At 40.4% G+C, this 23,057-nt stretch overlaps 1 protein-coding gene across 13 annotated transcripts in view; it reads right to left on the bottom strand.

The window, feature by feature from the left end:
- ppfia2 (PTPRF interacting protein alpha 2) overlaps window positions 1–23,057 on the bottom strand; it is a 228,669-nt gene that overhangs the window by 115,007 nt on the left and 90,605 nt on the right. The window contains exon 1 of one of the 13 annotated variants that reach the window (XR_005638145.1): window positions 5,193–5,690. The exons of 11 other annotated variants lie outside the window; for them this stretch is intronic. The gene's annotated coding sequence lies outside the window, so the exon portion shown is untranslated. Of the gene's footprint in view, window positions 1–5,192; window positions 5,691–23,057 lie in introns of those variants that run through there. One more of the 13 variants, XR_005638148.1, reaches the window with a different exon arrangement.

A 23,057-nucleotide genomic window follows, 5' to 3' on the forward strand; every position in this document is an offset into this window, starting at 1 on the left:
AACAAATCCTCTCATTTGAGACACTAGAACAAACCACAGACTGTTAATATTAATGGACCGAGCATGTGTGACGTCACCCGTTTGTTTGTGGAGATCTGCTATGAGTCGTCGAGTTTGCCGTTACGGGCGCAGCCATCCTGGTTGCAGATGTGACGATTTTAGACGAGAGGGAGGAGCTGCTTACACTTTACGTTACACACTTTCACTGGCAATCACATCATAGCCACGCCCTAAAACACCCCCTGCTTTATCGCCGATTTTAAAATCAACGAGACCATAATTCAAAAAATGAACATCATTCTGTGTTGCAGAAGACTTAAAACTAGCGATTGAGACCATAAACTCATTATGAAAATGTTTACTGAGGTAATAAATCAAGTGAGAAGTGGGTCACTTTCTCATAGACTTCTACAGAAACCGACCTCCTTTTGCAACCGCACGTGTCGCTCCCTGCTGGAATTCAGATAGAATGCAGGTTTAAGGCACTCTTAAACCGGATGCGTTGTCCATTAATATTATACAGTCTATGGAACAAATAAGCATTTGGCTTGTTTTGCTTAAAAAATGACTTAAAGCAACACTAGAAAACTTTTCCCGCTTCTGTCCCCATACAGGTTGGAAGCAGAATTGTCCGTTACATTACATTGTCCAGTTCATTCGAACTACAGATCCGCTACCCGATCTGGCAAACTTGCATAATGTAACGTAATGGACAATTACACTTCCAACCTGTAGGGGGACCGAAGCAGGAAAAGTTCTCTAGCGATATATACTGTAGAGGTTTGCATGCCTGTTGAAATAAAGGCCTAAAATGCCCTAAAAAAAAAAAAAAATCTTGTTTTGTTAAACTTTTCACACCAGCTTTCTACAACAGCCAAAGCTCACAAAAAAAGGAAACTTCCCTGACTAACAAATGTAAGAATATTTACTTCCATTCCAAGAGAGAAACACTAGGGTAAACTGTAGACAGCTGAGGCATCACCATGACGAGCCACCTCTGGGTGCAGAAGAAATAGGTGCTTGTCATTCAAACTGCTGTCTGGTGTCACCTGATGAGTTATCCTGTCTCGCAGACCTTCCCCGCTCCAAAGAGTCTTATTATCGGGCCTGGGAAGCGTTCAGCTGTGGGTGTGAAGGTGCGAGAGTGTGTGATTTATGCCTCTGAAGATGTAGCGCTGAATAAGAGGCACCGTGCCATTCCTGCACTCTGCTTAAGTAGTGTACAACAGAAGTTCAATCTGAGCCTCAGTCTGAATGTCCCTCTGTGCAGGTAAGCACCAGGCTAAATGAGAAGTAGCACTTTTTAATCAGTGTGCCCAGCCCTGTCATCCTTCTTTTCTGTCAAGTCCTGAATGCAAACTCTCAGTCAGACAGTCAGAAGGGAGAGCAAAATGAGTCACGGCTTTAACGGTTTGATAAAGTGGGGTTGGCCTGGGCTGTGGCCGTGCTTGCAAACAAGCACTGAGGACAGATGCTCACAGACGAACCCAACCCTAAACAGCAGCTCAAAGTCCCCCTGTGGCCGCGGCGCTATAAACTTTCCTAATGCCAGTTCACTGCAAAAGGGAGGATTACTTTGAAGGAGAGCAGTGAGAACCAGCTCATTTCCCCCCTCTCCACTTCATCAGCCAACCAGCGGGATCATTTTGTCCAAAAACACCGCAGAGATGTGTAAAATGTATCTGACAATCTGTCGGAAAGTTGGCTGCCAACTTTGGCGTGACTTTGCCTCAGCAATGATTAGAATAGGTAGTCAGTGTTACCTCATTCTTCTTACCCAATTTCTTTCAATTAGCTGTACAGTATGAGCCTCTCGCTGTAATATTACCTTCTATTGCTAGAGGTGTCAGGCTGCATGGGCCGTAAAAAAAAAAAAGTGAGAGAGAGAGAAGAGAAAAAAAAAAAAGAGAGAGAGAGAGAGAGAGAGCGAGAGAGGCAGGCCTTTAGGGCAAAGACATTGCAACTGAAGAGACTAATCACATGCAGCGCTAATTTGACAACCAAGGACAAATACTGGGCAACAATTATATCTAATTGTTCAGTTAGCTCAACCCTGACAAATCATTTGGCAGGTTATTATTTGACAGAAACAATGGGATATTAAATACAAAGACGTGCAACTAATAATCTAGCAAAGGAAAGATCCAGGGTGCAATTACATTTGAATGCACTCTCTTCAAAGTGACACTTACTAAAAATGGGATGCTGTTTTGCGATTTCAACAAGCAACTGTTGGGCAGTCTCTAGAGTCTGACTCACAAAACCAGAGTCCATGTGTTTGAACATTTACAACTTCTACACTCAGTGAGCTTATGTCTTAAAAGCTCAAACCCCAGAACTGCATTCATGTCACCAGAAAAATCCCCCAGGGAGCTGAAACATTGTGCCTCTTACCAGAACAACTATATGAAGCGCTGCTTGATAAAATACATTACATGGACTTTTGTTTTCATAATGGTTAGCTGGGGCATCTGACATGCCCCTTGGACTTGACTCATGGCTAAAAATCTGCTGCGACTCCAATGATATGGTCCAGTGGGTTCAGGATTCCATGGACGAGATTTCATTGGATGTCCAACATCAGGAAATACACATACAAATAGGCACCGACGAAGGCATACGCAACATAATATCCCTCATTCCTCCTTGTCACCATGTCACAATGCAGAAATAGCATGTTAAAGGAGCTGTTATCACAAGTATTAAACTACTTTTATGGCAATGTCATTCCACGACTTTGATAAAGCCTGAAATATCTAACTATTGGATGTATTGCTGAGACATTTTGTACAGACATCCATGGTCCCCAGAGGATGAATCCTGACTTTGATGATCGCTAGACGTTTCCTCAAGAGCCACCGTTAAGCCAATACTTTGGTTGTCACCATGCTAACAAACATGGTGAACATTACTTGCTAAATATCAGCATGTTAGAGTTGTCATAGCGAACATGTTAGCATCCTGGTGTTAGGTCAAATCACCTCTGAGGCCCAACCTAGCTTTACAGAGACACTAGCATGGTTGTAGACTTTTCTTCAGGTAAGTGAAGACGGAAACAGTATTTTAGCCTCCTCGTGTCTATGCTTCATGTTGATGTGCCACCTCTATTGCCTCCAAATGTCATTAAGGAGATATCGGTTGAGAGTCGGAGCAAGATGCAAGGACTATAGACACAGCTGTGTGGCATACTAGACTAGCTCCCAAACTAAGCAAACTTCTGGGTACATGTTTGTAGAGCCTGGTAGTGAATAAAAGAACTCAATATCTTCATGACCCCAATGGAGCCGCTGAGGTTTCAAAAAAAGGCACCTACTTTGCAATTTAATTCAATTTGCCCAAGCCAATTGTATAATTGCACACTAGGAAGGGCAATCTGATAACATGAATATCATTAGGAGTTGGTAAGGAATCTGACAGGAACTGTGTTCAAAGTGGATGAGCTGAGAACGCACTGATTTGGCATGGCTCAATGTAGTGATGCCTGCTTTTTTTACCTAACCAAGCAAGGGTGGAAGAAAATGAATTGTGATTTATGTGCGTGTAACTTCTTCCTACTCCCTTTTGAACATGGGAATTCCTTATTAGAATCATTTTTGGAAGATTGTGCTGAAATGTACAGTACATGTTCTTTTTTTAATCGGTTATTTTTAATTTTATGTTTTAACATGTTCAAAATAAAGTAAACTGAAAGTGTGATTTATATGTTTTGAAGCCTTTTATGGGGATTTCCTGGGAATATAATGAGTGAACTAGGACGCCTTTGATTTTGTGATATCAGAGGAGCTTCTTCCAACAGGTACGAGCCCTCGGGGCGCCTTTCTTCACTAATGATTGGACATGAAAAGGCAAAGCGAGGTTTATGACACCGAGGAGGAAAAACGCTGTCACATTGGCTGTGCAGTTAGAGGGCGTGCTAACACGATACTGGCTGAAGTGATTTAGGAGGCAGAGATAATGATATTGTGTCTTATTGGGCTTTCGCAGTCCATGGCCTTTCTTTGTTGTGGAAAATATCACTGCACTGGCAAAACCAATGAAAAAAGAAAACAAAACAAACTTAAACTTGCAAGTAGGGATGAGACACTTGGCTCTGTTGCTGGCCCAGATTGTGATTAGACTGAGGAGGCAGGTGTATTTCTACTTAAACATCACATCTGAGCTCCCGTCAGCACTGCAGCTCACTTGAAAAAGCAACCCACAAACCACTTTCCACTCATCTTCAGTAAAGCAGCAGCTTCTGAAATCACGCTGACTGCACCTGGGTGCAAAAATTCAACCATCATCACCTTTTTTTTTTTTTCCTGTCATGTTGCAAAAAGGCAACCAGCAGGTTCTTGAAGACTGCGAAAAAAGGATACACTCTGTGAAACATTTCCTTCCTTTCTTCCTTCCACCCACAGTTAAAAAAAACAGAGGGCTGGCTTGGTTACAAGAGCCATGTGAAACACACTCAATCGATATCCACTGACACAGCTTCATTGCCATGCATGGGCTCTGGGCAGAGCTGAAATATGCACAGATAGCCTACAGTGATCAATGTAGCGCACTGTGCACGTCTCCTTATTTCTCTTTAGGAGGAGGAATATAATAGAACTAGAGCACAATTCAAATATAGATAATATAGGGGGGGGGGGAGATACAGTGGGCTCAGCTTGAATAATTGATCATTATACAGTATGAAGATGAACTCTGAATTCTAGTTTCTCAAGATTTTACTCAGATGTTTTATTCAACAAGCTGCAGTGTGAAACCACTGAAATGCTTTTTATATTCCTTCTTTTAAGATCTTAAAGTGAGATTGTATCAAAACTGAGTCTCTCGTTATTTCTTTATGCACTCCTGTGCATCCACTTTGCCTTCATTTTATGCAGTAAGAAATTATGATGGTTAACAACTATAACTCTATATATCCAGCTCAAATGCAAAACAGCAGAGGACCGCACTTTAAATCCAATACAAAGTCGTGGTCTGTCTGCACATTCAGGTAGGAAACACCCAACATTTCACTGCTCTGCAGACAGACAATCTCATACATGCGAACACCTACTAAATATGCCACAATAAGAGCTACACAAAGCAACATCAAACAACGGTCAGGAGAACAAAACACAACCAGCATTAAAAGAAGAAGCAGCCGACACCAGCATGCGCAGATGGAAACCGAAAGGACTAAAGCCGCACAGTTAACTTGCCTGGAATGTGTAAAACCTCGTCCCATTCGGCGGGTGCACCTTCGGGGAGTTGGTCCCCGTACTCATGTCTGAGAAAATCATAATCCCTTTGATGGGCAAACAATCCACAGCAGATCCGGGTTGTTGTTTATTTTTTTATCAGCCAAAAGGTAGGGTACGGTGTGCTTTACGGAAACTCAAAAACGACCCGAGGCGAGCACTCGGATCTGCCTCTGACCCGATGCTGCGCTCCCGGCATCAGATGGAGGAGAGCTCGAGGTGCGCAACGCTCCGAGAGAGAAAAAAAAAAAAGTGAAAACAAACAAGGCAACTCTCCGGTCTTCTTTGCGCGTCCCCTCTCGCACGCAGATGACTATTCTGTGTGTCCTTACAGCGATGTGCCTGGAGAGAAAACTCCGCGGAGAGACAGCGGCTCCATAACGTCTCGACGCCCGCTGCAGGCAGCTCTGGCAGCGGCTCGGATGGGTCCGTGTGTGCGCGCGGATTATCGCCTCCCTCCTCGCCTGGCTTCACCAATAATCAGTCAGAGCATCACCACACGGCCCAGCCAACAACATGCCGGGTGCCTCGATTGGCAGCAGAGACGCACGTTCGCTCTGTTTTTACACTGTAAAAATGTTCTTTTGTCACAAAGTTATTTCATGTTCTTTCTTGAAACTGGTGAAAAGTAACAAAACATCTTTCAGCAAACGGGTCATTATTCTGTTATTTTGTCTGGTGCTAAATAATTAGACAAATCTAAAATAAAAAAAAAATGAAAAAAATATAGGACTATATATGACAATAAACTTATATATTTATATTTTTTAGAAGAGATAACATTTGCATTGGAAATCAATGTTCCTAAGTATATTCTGTTTCAAAGAAAAAAAGATGTGGTTTAAAATCTAGAGGCAGGCATACTGGATTATTAAATGACATGTTGTCATAGGTGTGATTTATTTATTTTTTATTTTATATCCTTATTTTATTATTTTTTTGCAGTGTAGCTACGTTTGATTGGATGAGGAGAGGGACGCTTGAATTCTTCAATTTCCCCTGTGGAACAAGATGAGAAGTTATCACTGTCTGAAAACACACGGCGTGTAAGATTGAACCTGTGTGTTCACTCAGAGAGAGGAAGGTGACATTATTGTGGCAATCCCTTTGTTACGAGAGGTGGCTGCAGGAGTAAATATAGGTCACAAAATGAAAAATGTTATAGTTTTCTCTGGTTAAATATGTCAGACCAGTGTTGGAATTTGAACCAAACTCATTCAGTTGACACACAATCTCTTTGACCACTATGAAGGTGTCATTTCTGAGTGTGAAATATACAGTACAGGCCAAAAGTTTGGACACACTTTCTCATTCAATTCGTTTCCTTTTTATTTTCATGACTATTTACATTGTAGATTCTCATTGAAGGCATCAAAACTATGAATGAACACATATGGAATTATGTACTTAACAAAAAAGTGTGAAATAACTGAAAAAATGTCTTATATTTTAAATTCTTCAAAGTAGCCGCCCTTTGCTTTTTTATTAATAAGGGAAAAAATTCCACTAATTAACCCTGACAAGGCACACCTGTGAAGTGAAAACCATTTCAGGTGACTACCTCATGAAGCTCATTGAGAGAACACCAAGGGTTTGCAGAGTTATCAAAAAAAGTAAAGGGTGGCTACTTTGAAGAATCTAAAATATAAGACATGTTTTCAGTTATTTCACACTTTTTTGTTAAGTACATAATTCCATATGTGTTCATTCATAGTTTTGATGCCTTCAGTGAGAATCTACAATTTAAATAGTCATGAAAATAAAAGGAAACGCATTGAATGAGAAGGTGTGTCCAAACTTTTGGCCTGTACAGTACTTAATCATTTGTTGTCGTTTTACTACCTCCCCAAGGAGGTTATGTTTTAGGTTTGTTCATTTTTGTCTACAGGATTACAGAAAAACTGGCCCGATTTTCATAAAACCTGGTGGAATGGTGTAGGATGGGCCAAGGAAGAACCCAATAAGTTTTGGAGTGGATGGTATTACAGGGCGGATGCACAATTTATTTTCACTTTTGTTAACACTGCAAGATAGGGCGTTTGTCAGGGCCGGCCCTAGACTTTTGGGGGCCCTAAGCAGGATTTGGTTTGGGGACTCTCCACATTGTAACACGTTGCCACTGCACTTGGCACCAACTTGTGTATTGTATATAATAGTTTATGCACTCATAATGTACAAATACGCATGTAAAGACTAATGTGAGACCTATTAGCAGCAACACTATCTTTTAATAGACGGTTCTGTTATGAGCTCTACTGTGGGACATTTCAAGTGCTCTTGGGGGCCCTCCGGTAACCACCCTATCAGCCGCTTAGTTTGCTTATGGGTCGGGCCGGCTCTGGCGTTTGTGCTGCATTCATGTGGTGTCGGAATAATCTGAAAAATGTGTTTCAGACAGGGAAAATTCCCACTGCATTAATATTGTGAGAGAGGGCATGCCATGGCGGAGGTCTGCACACTCTAAGTGCCCTTCTAGTATGTTCAGGTAATCTCTCAAATATGCACCTTATTTCAAATGGAGAAGCACAGTGACGTCCTCTTTCCACCAGCAAATCTCAGACTATACCATCTAATATTGAGCTGTCTCTTTCACAACAGGCTCTTGCTTTAGAAGCATTTCCACAGACCTGCCATGTTTCCATGCAGTAGGCCTATATTGATTTTTTTGCCGACGCACTTTAAAAAGGTTTCTATGAAATACAGCTGCTTCAAGCAATTTAAGACAAGCGCATTGATTAGAAGCAGCTTTTATCGGAAATTTTACATGAAAAAAAGCACTTCCACTTTAAAGCAACACCAAATCCCTTTTCCTCTTCGGTCCCCCTACAGGTTGGAAGCAGAATTGTCCATTACCGCTGTCCTAATGTGTCATTATGTCTCATTCAAACTACAGATCCACTACCTGATCTGGCAAACTTGTATAGTGCGGTTAAAGCCAATAGATGGCTGCAAAGCGAATGCAGAAGTGCCGTTCACCCTGTTACGAGTTGATGAACCACTGAAACGATTTTGGAAACATTATTTTAAGGTACAAAATAATCTTTGGCGTTGCTTTAAAAGACTTCCAACCAGGAGTGACGTGTTTCCTCTGTCCATCCAAGTTTGTCTCCTCAAGTGGCAACCAAAAGCCCGGTAAAAAAAAAAAAAAAATAAAATCTTAAAAATGAAATGATTTTCTTTCTTATACTGAACTGGGTGCCAGCACTCATGTTAGCATGATGAGGTGGAATGTGATAATTGGATCAAAAAGCAAAGTCTTTAGCTTTTATTCAGATATCAAATCTAGTTTAGTTACCATAGGAACGACCCAAGCAATTCCTGCTTTGACCTGATTTTGCATTGTTAGACACAGCTCAGTGAGCTTGATTAGGCTGAGTGGGTTGAACTTACAGCTCGCCTTGCACTCTTCGGAGGGATTTGGGATTTTGGAAGACTTCAAAGTATTTGCTCTTTACATCGCAGGTGGAGCAGCAGATCCCAGACTGAGCTGAGGTTGCTCTCCTGACCCCAAAATAATTCAGACTGCTCCTTGAGCACAAACTGTACTATAAAACCAGGTATTCACTGTTTGGACTCACCCTTACATGTGTGATAAGGAAGAAAGACCAATGTATGCATCTGATTGGCTGATCAAATTTTTTTTTACATCCGTTAACGTTTTTAAAATTCTTCCTTTCTACAATTTCTGCACATGGTAACTATTGTATGGTTTAGGGTGGGGATAAATCCTGGTTATGGCAAATAAACTGTGGTCATGGTTAAGTTTAGACAACTAAAACACATGGTAAAGGTTGGGTTCATATTGATGTTACAGTTGTCTCGCATTGCCAGACCTTCCTCCACGGCGCTGCGGAGGAGGGTCTGGCTAGTCCACACAGCATTCCGGGATGGGGGAAAAATGTGCTCTCGTTTATTGGCATTTCTTTAAACCAATCACAATAGTCTTGGGCGGTGCTAAGTGCCAGACGGAGCCACGATGCTGTAGCAAAATAGCCTCGGGAAGGAACTTGTTTGGTGGATGTGTACGTCAAAAGGTTGTTTTAGTCGTGGAACAGAAAACTCAGATTGGACAGATAGTCTAGCTAGCTGTCTGGATTTACCCTGCAGAGATCTGAGGAGCAGTTAACCATAGTCCTCAGAAATCCACCGAAGTTTAAAATTACAACACAAAGAAAGCGGAAGGTAACGGACATCCGGCCGTAAAGAGTGACATCCGACAGAATTTCCGGCAGCACCGGAGCAATCCCGGAAGTGGAATGTCGTGGATATAGACGAAGGTTACAGTAATAAAAAAATGAATTGCAGGTCTGTGACAGGACATAAACACTGGTCTCTGACTTGTCACACGCCCACCCACCATCTCAACCTACACACCGCTACCTTCCTCTCTGCTACATAAAGGACAAACTATTTCCTGCATTGGCACTGAACTTAAATCTGGAGGTGCAAAATCATCCAACGTGGATGCAATTCCTAGGATACTGGGCTCACTATGTTCACTATGGTAGATTATAGGGCTGCAACTAACTATTATTTTCATTATCAATTACAGTAATCTGCAGATTATTTTCTCAATTAATTGATTGGGCCATAAAATGTCTGAAAATAGTGAAAAATGTCCATCCCAGTTGCTCAAAGTCCAAGGTGGTGTCTTTAAATGTCTCGTTTTGTCAGTCCAAAACCCACAGATATTTAGTTTGATATGAAACAGAAAAGACCAGGCAATCTCCATATTTGAGAGGCTGAAAACTGCATTTTCTGCCATTTTTGCAAGAAATACTACAACTTAAAATAATTGCTGATTACTTTTCTACTGATAGACTAATCGATCAGTCGACTTACCGCTGCAGCTCTAGTAGATTGAATAACTTAAGCTAGTCTGATAATTGATCTTCATACCATACAGAAGAGAATTGAAACCAACGGCTGCCTGGAACGGTAAGAAAAATACACTCAGAAATCAAAAACTAAAATATTAAGGAGATAAAAACCTTGTCGCGTTCCTTAAATTTATTCAATCAATGTGGTCCATTTTACAGTGTTACTGTGATAACAATGTTCAGTTGGAAAAAGAACATTGGGTAACACTTTACTTGAAGGTATCTACATAAGAGTGACATGACACTGTCATGACACATGAACCCTAACCCTATCCATAATCATAACTTGTCATGACAAAAACCGAATGACACTAAAAGAAGCGTTATGTCATAAACGTTTATGACTTGTTTCTAATGTTTATGACATGTTCGTGACAGTGTCATGTCACTCTCATGTAGATACCTTCAAGTAAAGTGTAACCGAACATTATTATACTGGGACAAATTGGAGGTATTATTAGAGAAGTATGGCTTTCAAAGGAATAAAAGCCCAATGCTTTAACCTTTCTTGCACATTGACACATCCTTTATTTCACTTTTCTGTGTCCTCTCTCACTTGTGCCTGACGTGCAGCAGCATTACTACAGAGCAGGATGCTGGACGTGCAGGATCTTTGCCATCAGGGGCTACTAAGCCCTCCTGCACATCAGTCACATAGAGGGACTTGTCTATGTGCTGCAGTGCACTGGACTCTGACGTCATTGTACAGATGTGCAGTGGGCATGGCTTAGTGCTTCTAAGTGCTCATTGGCTGCAGCCTCTCAATCCTCTGTGTTTTCTCCAGCTCTGATCGACACTAGACTCCTTTGTCTTTCAGCATTTTCGAAGCTGCCAAAGCATCGCAGATGGAAAATTATTATTTGAGTCAAGAGACCAATATTTTTCAAGAATGTTCTTCAATTAATTAAACAGGTTATTGTTGAACCAATTAAACAGCAACTTGAATCTTTAATCAAAGTACGGTATTTAACAAATAATATTTCAAATTAATATTTAATCAAAGTGCTTATTCACATGGTGCCACTGAGGCAGTTTGTGCAAACGCAGACTGTGTTCATGAAACCAACACCTGAGAGAGTGTGTGTGTGTGTGTGTGTGTGTGTGTGTGTGTGTGTGTTCGTGTTCATGTGCTTTCATGCAGACCTGCACGTTTCCTCAGTTGCATCCCTCTCTCCATCTAAATCCCTTAAGAAGAAAAACACACACAGTCCTTTTTCATCAAAGTACTCAAACAAATTGATTTTTGGTTTGAAAGCCTGTATTTGATCAGTCTGTGGTCCTAATCTATGAGGAAAGCTAAAGCCTGGACAGAAATATCAGATTGTAACAGTGCTGATACATAGATTGGGGATTTGAGAAGCATCTTGCTAGTGGAGCAAATCTAATATACATTTAGGTAGGAATGTGTGATGCTGCTTTAAGAGGTCTTGACCAATAAGAATTCCACATAAAGCCTCAGCTGAAAACACGAAAAAAAAAACACTTAGCAATGACCCTTAATAATAGAAGGAGTATGAGGCCACACATGATGACTACCAGAGCTGTAGTATCCTGAGGGTATGTATGTAAATTGCACATTTTCATTTACCCTGCATGTGTGTGTGCACAGTATGTCACGAATACACATTGTATGCTTGTGACAGATTACTTTGCTGTAAGCCTGCATGTTTAAACAACCACTTAAACTGCAAATGAGCTGCAAACAAGTAGAATAGTAATATTTTGTGCATACGTAAAGAGAAATTGGCTTTTGCTATTGCAACGCCATCTTGCAAGACGCTGCAAGGTAGCTAAAGCAGTGCAGAGCGATGAGAAATGGACCGGCATTAACTAAAGTTGCAGACTTTTGCAGCTTTGAATAAATTCTTTTAGGTATTTTTTTTTTTTTTTTTTTTTGTAGTGAACACAACAGAAAAGTCAAATTAGTTCGTTGCATACAATACTGGGGACACATGAGATGGCAGAAAGCAATTTATTTGGTAATGAGAGTCACGCAAGTCTTTCCTGACATGCGGAGCAAAAATACAAACGTGAAACCCAAACTGACAAAAGTAATGAAGCTGGGGGGAAATATGGCAATTTATTTAAAACAAACCTTGTTGTGAAAATATCCCTCTGCTTAAATTTTAAATATGCTCATCCAAAGGCTAAAACCACCTTTAATGGAACTAGGGCTGGAAGTAATGATTATTTTCATCACTGACTATCAATTGTACATTGATTAATAGTTGATTGATCATTTCCTCTATAAAGAAAATATTGAAAAGTTTCCAAGCCCATCGTTTCTTTCGGAAAAACCCACAACACATTCAGTTGATCAATTTTAGCACTAAATAGAACCTCTATTCACATAAAATAATAGTCAATATTGCAATATTTATGGGACATGTTTTAATGACATGGATCATGAGATGCACTAGATCACATACAGTAGATAATACAGTGATTTAATGACACGGCTGTAATTTCAAGCTATCACCCGTTGGTGTTGCTGTAAATAGCATAGCTCCAGAGGCCACTCTTCCCTGCTTTGGCTATTCGCCGACATGCACATTTTATATGCAGCGTATGATAAATCACTGTGGGGACTGCACAATTAGGGAGATGGATGCATGTTAGAATTAGCATACTCTGTTGTCACCATGCCTGGCACACAGTGTCAAACACACACTCCTAACAAGCTGACTAGAAATGGGGCCCTTTAAAGACGCTGAAGCTGTGTTGTCATGTACTGTAGTACCTACTGTATTATAGAGCTCCCCAAAGAGCTCAACTGTCAGCCATAGCAAGTGGCAAATCTGCACTCATCCTCTGGGTGTGGACTCAGATTACAGAGAGAGACAAGAACATATGAGCATCTTCACTGTATCTCCAAATACTGTGGGAAAAATAGGACATTTTTGAGGACAAATCATTGATGAAAAAGGAGTTTTTGGTGCTGAGATTTTCCAAAAAGTTTTGTGAACAAAGTGGTTTTCTTTCTTATTCTCTATGCAACTTCCTGTATGATAGCTTAGTCTCTAGCTAAAGGGCGCCTCCAGGCTCCACAACACTGCCACTTTCCATTATCAGACTTGTCGCTGCCTAATTGGCCTAATCTTTCCCTGATGCCATACTCTGCACAAAATTCCAGCGGCTGTTATTAGCAGCAAGAATATGAATGTTTGTTACATTCTGTAACTGCTCCATCCTAACAACCGGAATACTCATTCCATTAAGTACTCTCAAACAATTGAGCTGTTGATTGCTATTGTTTTTTAGTCTGCGTTTGCTCTGACAATTTGAAGACTGAACCCAACATTGTATCTTAACTGGCTTGTTTTAATATCTGCCAGCTCGAGGATCTCGCAAGATCACCAAGTAACACTCCCACTAGATAGACTGCAGGTGTCAGTAAAGGTCGTGCATCCCTCCCTGCACGTAGGCTTCTCGGCAAATGAAGGTCTGAAGCGGAGAAGAAGCGAAGGCATATTGATCACGTCAACAGTCATGTGTGGGCAGACAGCCGTGACGGACGTTGTTCTGGTCCCGTCACTGCTGAAACATTAGAGAGCTATATTGTCTATAGTGTGTGTGTGTGTGTGTGTGTGTGTGTGTGTGTGTGTGTGTGTGTGTGTGTGTGTGTGTGTGTCAATAAGATGTGACTCAGGGAACAAAATGCTGGTGGACAGGAGAAAAAACACTTTTAATGGTAAACCTGCTGCCTGCCCAATATTTACATTTTTAGCAATTCAATACAATAATAAATGTTTTGCCAAGTGCACATATTTCGGAGTATTCACATCTATGAATATGTTGCCTGTTGTCTCAAGCTATACACTACATACCTGTATGCTCACAGATTTTGAAAATGCAAAAGCATTGACGTTATTATAGAATATGGTTTTGTAAAAGTGCTCACAAGAATGTACTAAAAAAGTTCTGTGCACTGTATGTAGGCATGTGCACAAGGAGGTCCCAAGGCTATAGAGTACACAGTATATAAAGTGGGAGAATAAGATGGAAGAACAGGAGGAGGTGGAAGCTGGCATGGTTGTGGAGAGAAGTAGCTTTTACTGTTCGCTGCATATGTAGGGTTTGTGAAAGTACGGTTCAGCTAGTGAACGTAAAGGTCCCATATTATAAAAAGTGAGATTTGCTTGATGTCTTTTTAGATTATAAAGCAGGTCAGGATGCTATATAAATACTGTAAAAGTATCAGAACGCTCGATCTACAGAGAAATGCACACAGCCCGTATTCAGAAACTGTGCCTTTAAACGAGCCGTCAGGACTTCCGAACAATTGTAATGTCATATATTAGGATGTGCATGTGGGTTACACAACCCACATTCCTGCAAATGGTTTCACACTATTCCACTAATCAACAAAAGCCTTCAGCAAAATACACAGAGAAAACCACAAGCCAGCAGACATGGATGTAAGATATGCAGGTCTCAAGTAAAAAAAAATTTTAAATCAGCTTTGCGAATGTTTTAAGGAGGAAGTAAATGCATTCAATAGGTTTTTGGGGTCTTAAAAGACACACATGAAGCTTTCTGGTGAGTAACATAACTAACTATATTGCCACATTTTAAATTTGAAAGGTATTTATACATAAATACCTTAAATGGTGCAACTTTAAAGCAAACACTTCCTCCATATCCCTTTATGTTTCCTCTTGAACTCACTCTCCAACACTCCTCCTGACAGCATCTTTCATGTTCTGGTCCTCTGAGTCTGCTGCCTTTTGTACTATGTGGTCATTTTAAAGCTCTGACTGATGCAGTCTTTTCGGCTGCTGTGTTTCTTCCAAGCAATGGTCAGATGATGAAATCCAAGAGACCATTATTTTCCATATTTGAGCCGCAAGATTTCAAAGAAGGTTGTGTAAGATTGATTTATTTAGTCACTGAGGCGGTCTATAACTCGTGGTATTGCTTGCCACCCTTTGGGAAATTCCAAGTCTTAACAGTCAAGTTGTTTTCACTAAAGCTGTACAGGAAACTGAAATAGCATTTGACATGTAATCCCCTTGGAAGTTAGTCTCAAAGAGCAGATTTTGTCAGTAAGATGTAATTTAAAAACATCGTTATGCTACAGTATAGCCAATATAAAGACAGGAAATGGAGCTCCTAGCTCCTCTCAGCTCTCAAGTGCAGGAAGTTGTGGTTGACTGAGCTCTCGATCCCACTTCCATGATTCCTGACAGAGGACGCCAAGGAAGAGCCTAATGTCTTGACCATAGACATTTCTTTTTTCTTCCACCCCTAGGTCTCTAAACCACCCTTTAATGCTTTTCATGCAGGAGGTCAGAATCTTATGGAGAGTTCAAATAGCGGGGGATGGCATTTACAATCCTTTTTTCAGGACATGGAATCAACTGCGATGCTCAAAGGTTCCATATTATCCTAATTTTCAGGTTCATACTTGTATTGTGGGTTTCTACTAAAACAAAACCTTTATTTTTCTCATGTCTGTCTGAATTATCAAAATTATAACAATTAGAGATAAAATCCATCACCTTTTGCCCTCAACTTCTAACGGTTCACCTTTAAACGCAGGACCGCTAGAAAGAACGACTAGTCCCGACATATTTTTAGATTGCTTTTATCCTATAGACCTTCAACAATTAATGTTAAAGGTATCTTCAGCTAACCCATCTACCTGTCTCTTAGACCCTATCCCAACGAGGCTACTCAAAGAAGCGTTACCCATGGTTAACACTTCATTACTAGATATGATCAATATGTCCTTATTAACAGGTTATGTACCGCAGTCATTTAAAGTAGCAGTGATAAAACCTCTTCTGAAAAAAACCACCCTCGATCCTGAGGTCTTAGCAAACTATAGACCTATAACTAACCTTCCCTTTTTATCCAAGATCCTTGAGAAGGTAGTTGCTAATCAGTTATGTGATTTTCTACATAGCAATAGTTTATTTGATGACTTTCAATCAGGATTTAGAAAGCATCATAGCACAGAGATTGCACTGGTGAAAATTACTAACGACCTTCTAACTGCTGCAGACAAAGGACTTGTCTCCATTCTTGTTCTACTAGATCTTAGTGCTGCATTTGACACTATTGACCATACAATCCTGTTACAGAGATTGGAACACTTAGTTGGCATTAAAGGAATCGCTCTAAGCTGGTTTAAGTCCCATTTCTCTGATTGATCTCAATTTGTTAATGTTAATGATAAATCCTCCAAGTACACTAAAGTTAGCCATGGCTCAGTGCTTGGACCTATTCTATTCTCCTTATATATGCTTCCTCTTGGTAATATTATTAGGAAACACTCAATTAACTTTCACTGTTATGCGGATGACACCCAATTATACTTGTCAATCAAACCAGACGAAACCAGTCAGCTAGCTAAACTTCAAGCATGCATTAAAGATATAAAATCATGGATGACCTATAATTTTCTGATGTTAAACTTTAACAAAACTGAAGTTATTGTGCTGGGCCCTAAACACCTCCGAACCTCATTATCTAAAGTCATAGCTACTGGATGGTATTGCCCTGGCCTCCAGCACTACTGTCAGAAACTTAGGAGTTATTTTTGATCAGGATATATCCTTTAACGCCCATCTAAAACAAACCTCAAGAACAGCCTTCTTTCATCTTCGTAACATTGCCAAAATTAGAAATATCCTGTCTCAAAACGATGCTGAAAAACTAGTCCATGCATTCGCTACTGTAATTCCCTACTGTCAGGTTGCTCAAATAATTCCCTTAAGACTCTCCAGCTGATCCAGAATGCTGCAGCGCGTGTTCTCACAAGAACTAAGAGATCATATTTCTCCTGTATTAGCTTCTCTGCATTGGCTTCCTGTAAAATCCAGGATTGAATTTAAAATCCTTCTCCTGACCTACAAAGCTCTAAATGGTCAAGCACCATCATATCTAGAAGAGCTCCTAATACCTTATTGTCCCACTAGAGCACTGCGCTCCCAGAATGCAGAGCTAATTGTGGTACCTAGAGTCTCTAAAAGTAGAATGGGAGCCAGAGCCTTTAGTTATCAGGCTCCTCTCCTATGGAACCAGCTCCCAATCTGGGTTCGGGGGGCAGAAACTGTCACCACATTCAAGAATGAACTTAAAACTCTCCTATTTGATAAAGCTTATAGTTAGGGAGTGAGGAATTGCAGTGTCCACCTAACTGGCCCACCTGCTTCTCTTCATAATTGTTATTTTTTTATTTTATTACATTTATATAGCGCTTTATCATAGACACTCAAAGCGCTTTTGGGGGGAGGGGGGAGGTGGGACTGCTCTCTAACACCACTAACGTGCAGCCATACAACGCCTTACGACGCCAGAACGCTCACCACACATCAGCTAGTTAGGGAGGGGGGAACATATTTTTAGTGGTGGGAAACCCACCACTAAAAATATGTTCCCCCCTCCCTAACTAGAACGGAGAATCCGCAGAAAACCCACGCAGACACGGGGAGAACATGCAAACTCCACACAGAAAGGCCTGGATTCGAACACAGAACCTTCTTGCTGTGAGGCCACAGCACTAACCACTGGACCACCGTGCTGCCCAATGTTAGATTAATAATATATAACTATAGTAGAGGGAGGCAGGCCAGCACAGCCCGATCCGGCAGGGGAGAGTTCCAAGCCCGAACAGGCCACCTCTCCTTATGACTTGTCTCTCTTAGTTACGCTGTTATAGTTTTAGACTGCCGGGGGACTTCCTTCCTTTGACACACTGAACTGCTCTCTCCTCTCCCTTTCTATTACCATTCTAGACCTACTCTCTGTAAAGTGTCTCGAGATAACTTGTGTTATGATTTGATACTATAAATAAAATTGAATTGAATAAATCTGTATGTACTCTCCGTCTGAAACGCTCCATTTTAGCTTCTTTCTCTTTAAGGCCCCCTCCTGAAAAAGCCAAGTCTGCTCTGATTGGTCAGCGTTTCCGGGTCTTCTGCATCTGCGTTAACAGAGTCTCTGCAGTCATTGCAGTCGCAGAATAACTGTAACGGCCCTTTCTCTATATATAGTATATTTGTGACATAACAGCAGTACAGAAGTCCTGGCGGCTCGTTTAAAAGGCACCGTTTCTGAATATGGGCTGTGTGCATTCCTCTGTGGATTGAGCTTTTTGATACTATCGTATTTATATAGCACTTTACAGCAACCAGCAGGTATCCATAGTGTGTTACAAAAAAGTAATAACCGTAAAACATACAGTAAAATCAGAAGGAATATAACATACAAATGTATGTAATGTATTAATAGCCATTCTAAATAAATAAGTTTAAGGTTAGATTTAAATTGAGCTACGTCTGTTATACTGTGGATGTCAGGAGGGTATTCGTTCCAAAGTTGGTGCCGCAACTGTAAAAGCGCGATCGCCCCAGTGTTAGTACCTCGACCTTGGGACTTCTAAAAACGAGTTGACAGGATGACCGCAATGACCTGTAGTTTTCGCGGACAGTTAAGCTCTCGGACAGATACGCTGGAGCCAGGCCATTAATGACCTTAAAAACAAAAACAATAGCACCAATCAAAAAAAGACATGGAAATCTCTTTGAAAAATGTATTTCCTACAAACTTCTTGTTTAGTATTACAAAAAAAATGTGTGTGGAAATTATTTACCGATTAAAACAATGAAAATCCACAAGCTGAGAGTGGATATTAAATGCCAGTGTACAAAACAAGCTTACTATTAAAGATTTAAAATCATAGTCCACTGAAAAAGAAACCGTCCTTTGTTTAATATCAGAAGATGGCTGTTTTCCAGTTGGCCCCATCATACCTCATACTGTATATTTAGCTCTCTCAACACTACCAGTGGTGACAGTTATTTGTTTACTCATACATTTAAAAAAACCAAAAGAAAACACACAGGCAGAGCCGATTCCAGGATGCACTTGGAGAGTCCATCGGGAAAGTAATCAAACCCAGAGCGAGCCGAGGGCGGCGGAGCAGCTTTTCAATCATCCCCGAGCGAACTAACACTGCTTTGCAAACATGTCGCTTTTGGCTGTCCTGATCGTGTGCGATGTCGTGCTCAGCACTTCTAAAGAAACATGCTGATTCGGGTGTATGAACTGTCAATCATTATTTTCAGAGTAGTTATTCATGTGCATACGCTGACTGCTATTTTCTGCATGGAAATAGAACCTGACAAAAGAAGCAGAGGAAGTCCAAACTGTGGATCTGCAAGCTTTCTGTACACGTACACTATTCTGCTCATAGATCAAACTAACTGCAAATGTTCTTTATAAAGACTTATTGCAGCTATAGGACTAAATAATAGATGTTAAAGTTATGTAGTTATGTTTTAACAACAGTTGAGGTCGTGGCTAAGTGTTAGCATCTTTATCACAGCAAAAATTGTCAGCAGAGGTCAATGCCCTCGTATACTGCTTTAATATCCATATGTATACTGGAGAATACATAACAATAAACATGTACAGTATATCTGTCGTTAACACTAGAGAAGTGGAAAAAACTTCTGAAAGTGTTTTTAAGCACCAAAGCACACTCCTACTTGTAGCTGCTATTTTGATGTTTGTGCAGGATAAAAAAAAAAAATAAAAAAAAAACCATCCAAAAGTCATGCATAATGGCTGAGTCACAAAATGAAACCGCCCACGTCTCATTCTTGCTCTGCAGTCTCATCAAAATGCTATGAAGCTTTTTTTTCTGGATGCACAAATAGCTCAGTAACCACACAGAGAAATTGTAAAACAACATCTAACTGCTTAACATGTGTTCATGTGTGTGTCCTAGATACATCTGTTAAGTTACATACTTTGTATTCATGTATGTAAGAAGAATTTCAGTCTACTAAACCGCATCAAAAGTTCAAGAATATTAAAAAAGATAGTAGCAGAGGAGTATCAGCTCCAAACCTGCTGTTAGGTCAGTGCTGTCAGTAGCAAACTTGGCCCTGTGTATTTAACACTTCTGCATGGTTCCTGCTGGGAGTTAGGGAGCTTGTCTGCAGCCTGACTCTGTTAATTTTTTTTTTTCCAATACCATGTTCATGTGTGTCTCCTGATGATAGTAACACTAAGATGCACTCAGCTTCATGCACAAAATGCAATCAAAACATCTAAAACAAGAGTTTTATCATTTTCTTGAGGTGTGACACTAAGCACTCCTCTGTGGCTTATGGACCAAATTACATTTTATTATATATTTTCATTTTATTTTTTGCCTGCAATATACTTTGGCACCTCTTGTAATGTATAACAGGTAAAATAAAAATAAATAAAAGTGATTTATTTGTGTACTGTCCCCAGTTTGCATCTCTTCTAATCATGGCTTTTACTTTTGAGACTTACATCACAGAAATAAACCGGGCAGCTTGGCTCTAGAGATGGCAATGCCAATCTGTCAGTCCACCATTTTGGTCCAGAGAGAAATAGCTCAACAACTGATGTATGGATTGCCATGAAATTTGGTACAGATATTCAAGGTCCTAACAAGATTCCAAGACTTTAATCCTGTGACTTTTGCCGTTGCGCCATAACCAAAGTTTTCACTTATTTATTGATGAATTTGCAAGATTTTTTTTTATTTTTTATTTTTATTTTTTTACAGACATTCATGCTTCTCCGATGTATCCTAATGATTTAAGTGATCCCATGACCTTTTATCTATGTTTCAACATTTTTTTTTATCCAAGTATTTATGTTTATGCCTAAATGCCTGCGAAACTAAGCTAAGCTAAGCTGTTTGAATCTGATTGGCTAACAGCTAGCCAATGAGAGACAGGCTGTCAGAATCCTTTACCCAGCCCAACTGGGCGAGCTAATGAATAGTAATGAGCTCAGGCAATATGATGTCAGACTGACCAGCTCTTGTAATTGGCCTGATTTCTCTGCTTATTTCTTTTCAGTGGCTAGAGCTGACAGAGGAGGTAGCAGTTCATTTTTACATTCACAACATAACACAAACACATATGGACCTAACATATTTCAAAAAATGAAAGTAAAAACGGTTTTGTATGGCAGGGCACCTTTAAGGTGCCTCTTATCATGACCCAAATAGAGCTGGAAACTGGTTGAGTAAGCAACTATCGTTTCCACCAGCCATCTTTGAGCCATGGAATGGAAACACCTTTACAGGAACTAGTCACAATTCCATCTCTCGCTCCCCTGAGGGAAAAAAAAAAAAAAATGTCGAATAGAGACAAACTATAACTTCGTTGTGCCCTGATACAGATTGGAAAACATGGGTGAAGAGCAGCTTACACAGCCTCTGTGAATCTGGAGGATTCTGCTGCAGTCGGTTAGATAGACAGGGATTACACTTCCTTTAAACAGACAATGTGATATCTCCTATATAAACTATGACGGACCCATCCTCCACATTACACTAAAATTCAAATCACTCATATAACATTCAGAAAGCTACTCGACAACAATATCAATATCCAAAATGCCCTTCCTGTGTCAACTCTGGGAACATCTATAATGATGTGGATTGGCTGAAAGGTTAAAAGGAGTCATTTTGAAGGTTTAATAAGCACTAGTGCACGCACACACACACTACTGTCAGTCTGCAGAGCTCTGAGTGGGTGGCTGAGGCCTCTTAAATGGAGTCAAGAGCAAAATTACGTAGAGTGACTGTATGTGCACACACGGGTGTCCATGGTATTGTAACACTAAACAATGTTAATACAACAGTGGATCTCGTCTTTTCAGGATTAACGCTAATCTCAAAATCCAACCAAGATCAAGTTCCCACTGTTCTTGATCTTGGTATAAACCAGTCTTTGTCCAAACTAAGACTGTACTCTTATCTGTGTTGTCAAGAAACACGCTCGCAACAAGCCAGGTGACTTCATCATGGCCAGCATACTTTGGAACACCTGTACAGCTGTTTGACTATACAAGCATTTAATAAATCTACCAGAATGGTCATTTTATGATATTTCACAAAAGATTTTCATGTATCAAATGTTGACTTTGCCTCAGATCTCTGTATTATTCTATGTTACTTTTTACTTCTTATCCAGCTGCGGATTGCATCTTCAAAAAAGGTATTTTTGTCACAGATGTCTACTGTACTCGATATCAAATTGTTTCCCCAAATCCAAAAGTTTGCAAATATTTAAATAGCTAGTGCAGTAAACTTCACATAGGTGGAAAAAAGAAGCGCAAAATGGGGGGCAGCACAGACTCTGGAACTACTGGATTTAAATGTTGGTTTTGTACCAGGCAAACTTTTTATCATTCCGGTAACATAGTAAACATTTGTGAGATCCCAAGAATACCTTTGAAGAAAAAAATGCTAGTAATTATTTTCCCCTTAAGTTTGCGCGGGGAACGCGCTGCGACCGAGTCACGGAGTAACGTATAAAATGCTGAGGACACAATGGGGCTAATGTTGACTGAGATGCCGGAGATCAGCAGTAAATCCTAACTAGTCCCGTTAGTATTACAATTTCATAACACTCCAATTCGAGAAAGATTCAATCACCAGTGGAGTTTACTTACTTTAGCTGAAGGCTGAGTATGAAGGAGGAAAGCTAGGAGGAGACATATTGCACCATAGAAATGAAGTGGATATTGACACAATCAATCTTCCCGGACTATACGAGCACATCTCTTTTTATTTAGTGTGTGTGTGTGTGTGTGTGTGTGTGTGTGTGTGTGTGTGTGTGTGTGTGTGTGTGTGTGTGAGACTCTTGCCTTCCCACCCCTGTCCCCTGATTGTTTTTACTTTATTTGCAAGTTCAGGCTCATCAGTCTTCTCCAGTGGTGCGAGGGGGGGGCAATCTCATAACTTTCTCATTACCGCCCTAGCCCCATGAAGAATACTGCTGGTGCTCACAGATAACAACAAACCTTGCTTTTGGGACACAAAATACCATTTCTGCAGCCATTTTGCTTTCTGACTCTGAAACTCATTAAGTAATACAATAAAGGGGCAAAAGAAATGAGGTTAAAGTTCTCATGGTAATGAGAAAAAAAAGGGCTAAAACTG

This window comes from Perca fluviatilis, chromosome 23 (genome assembly GCF_010015445.1).
Source record: "Perca fluviatilis chromosome 23, GENO_Pfluv_1.0, whole genome shotgun sequence".
Taxonomy (NCBI): Eukaryota; Metazoa; Chordata; class Actinopteri; order Perciformes; family Percidae; genus Perca; species Perca fluviatilis.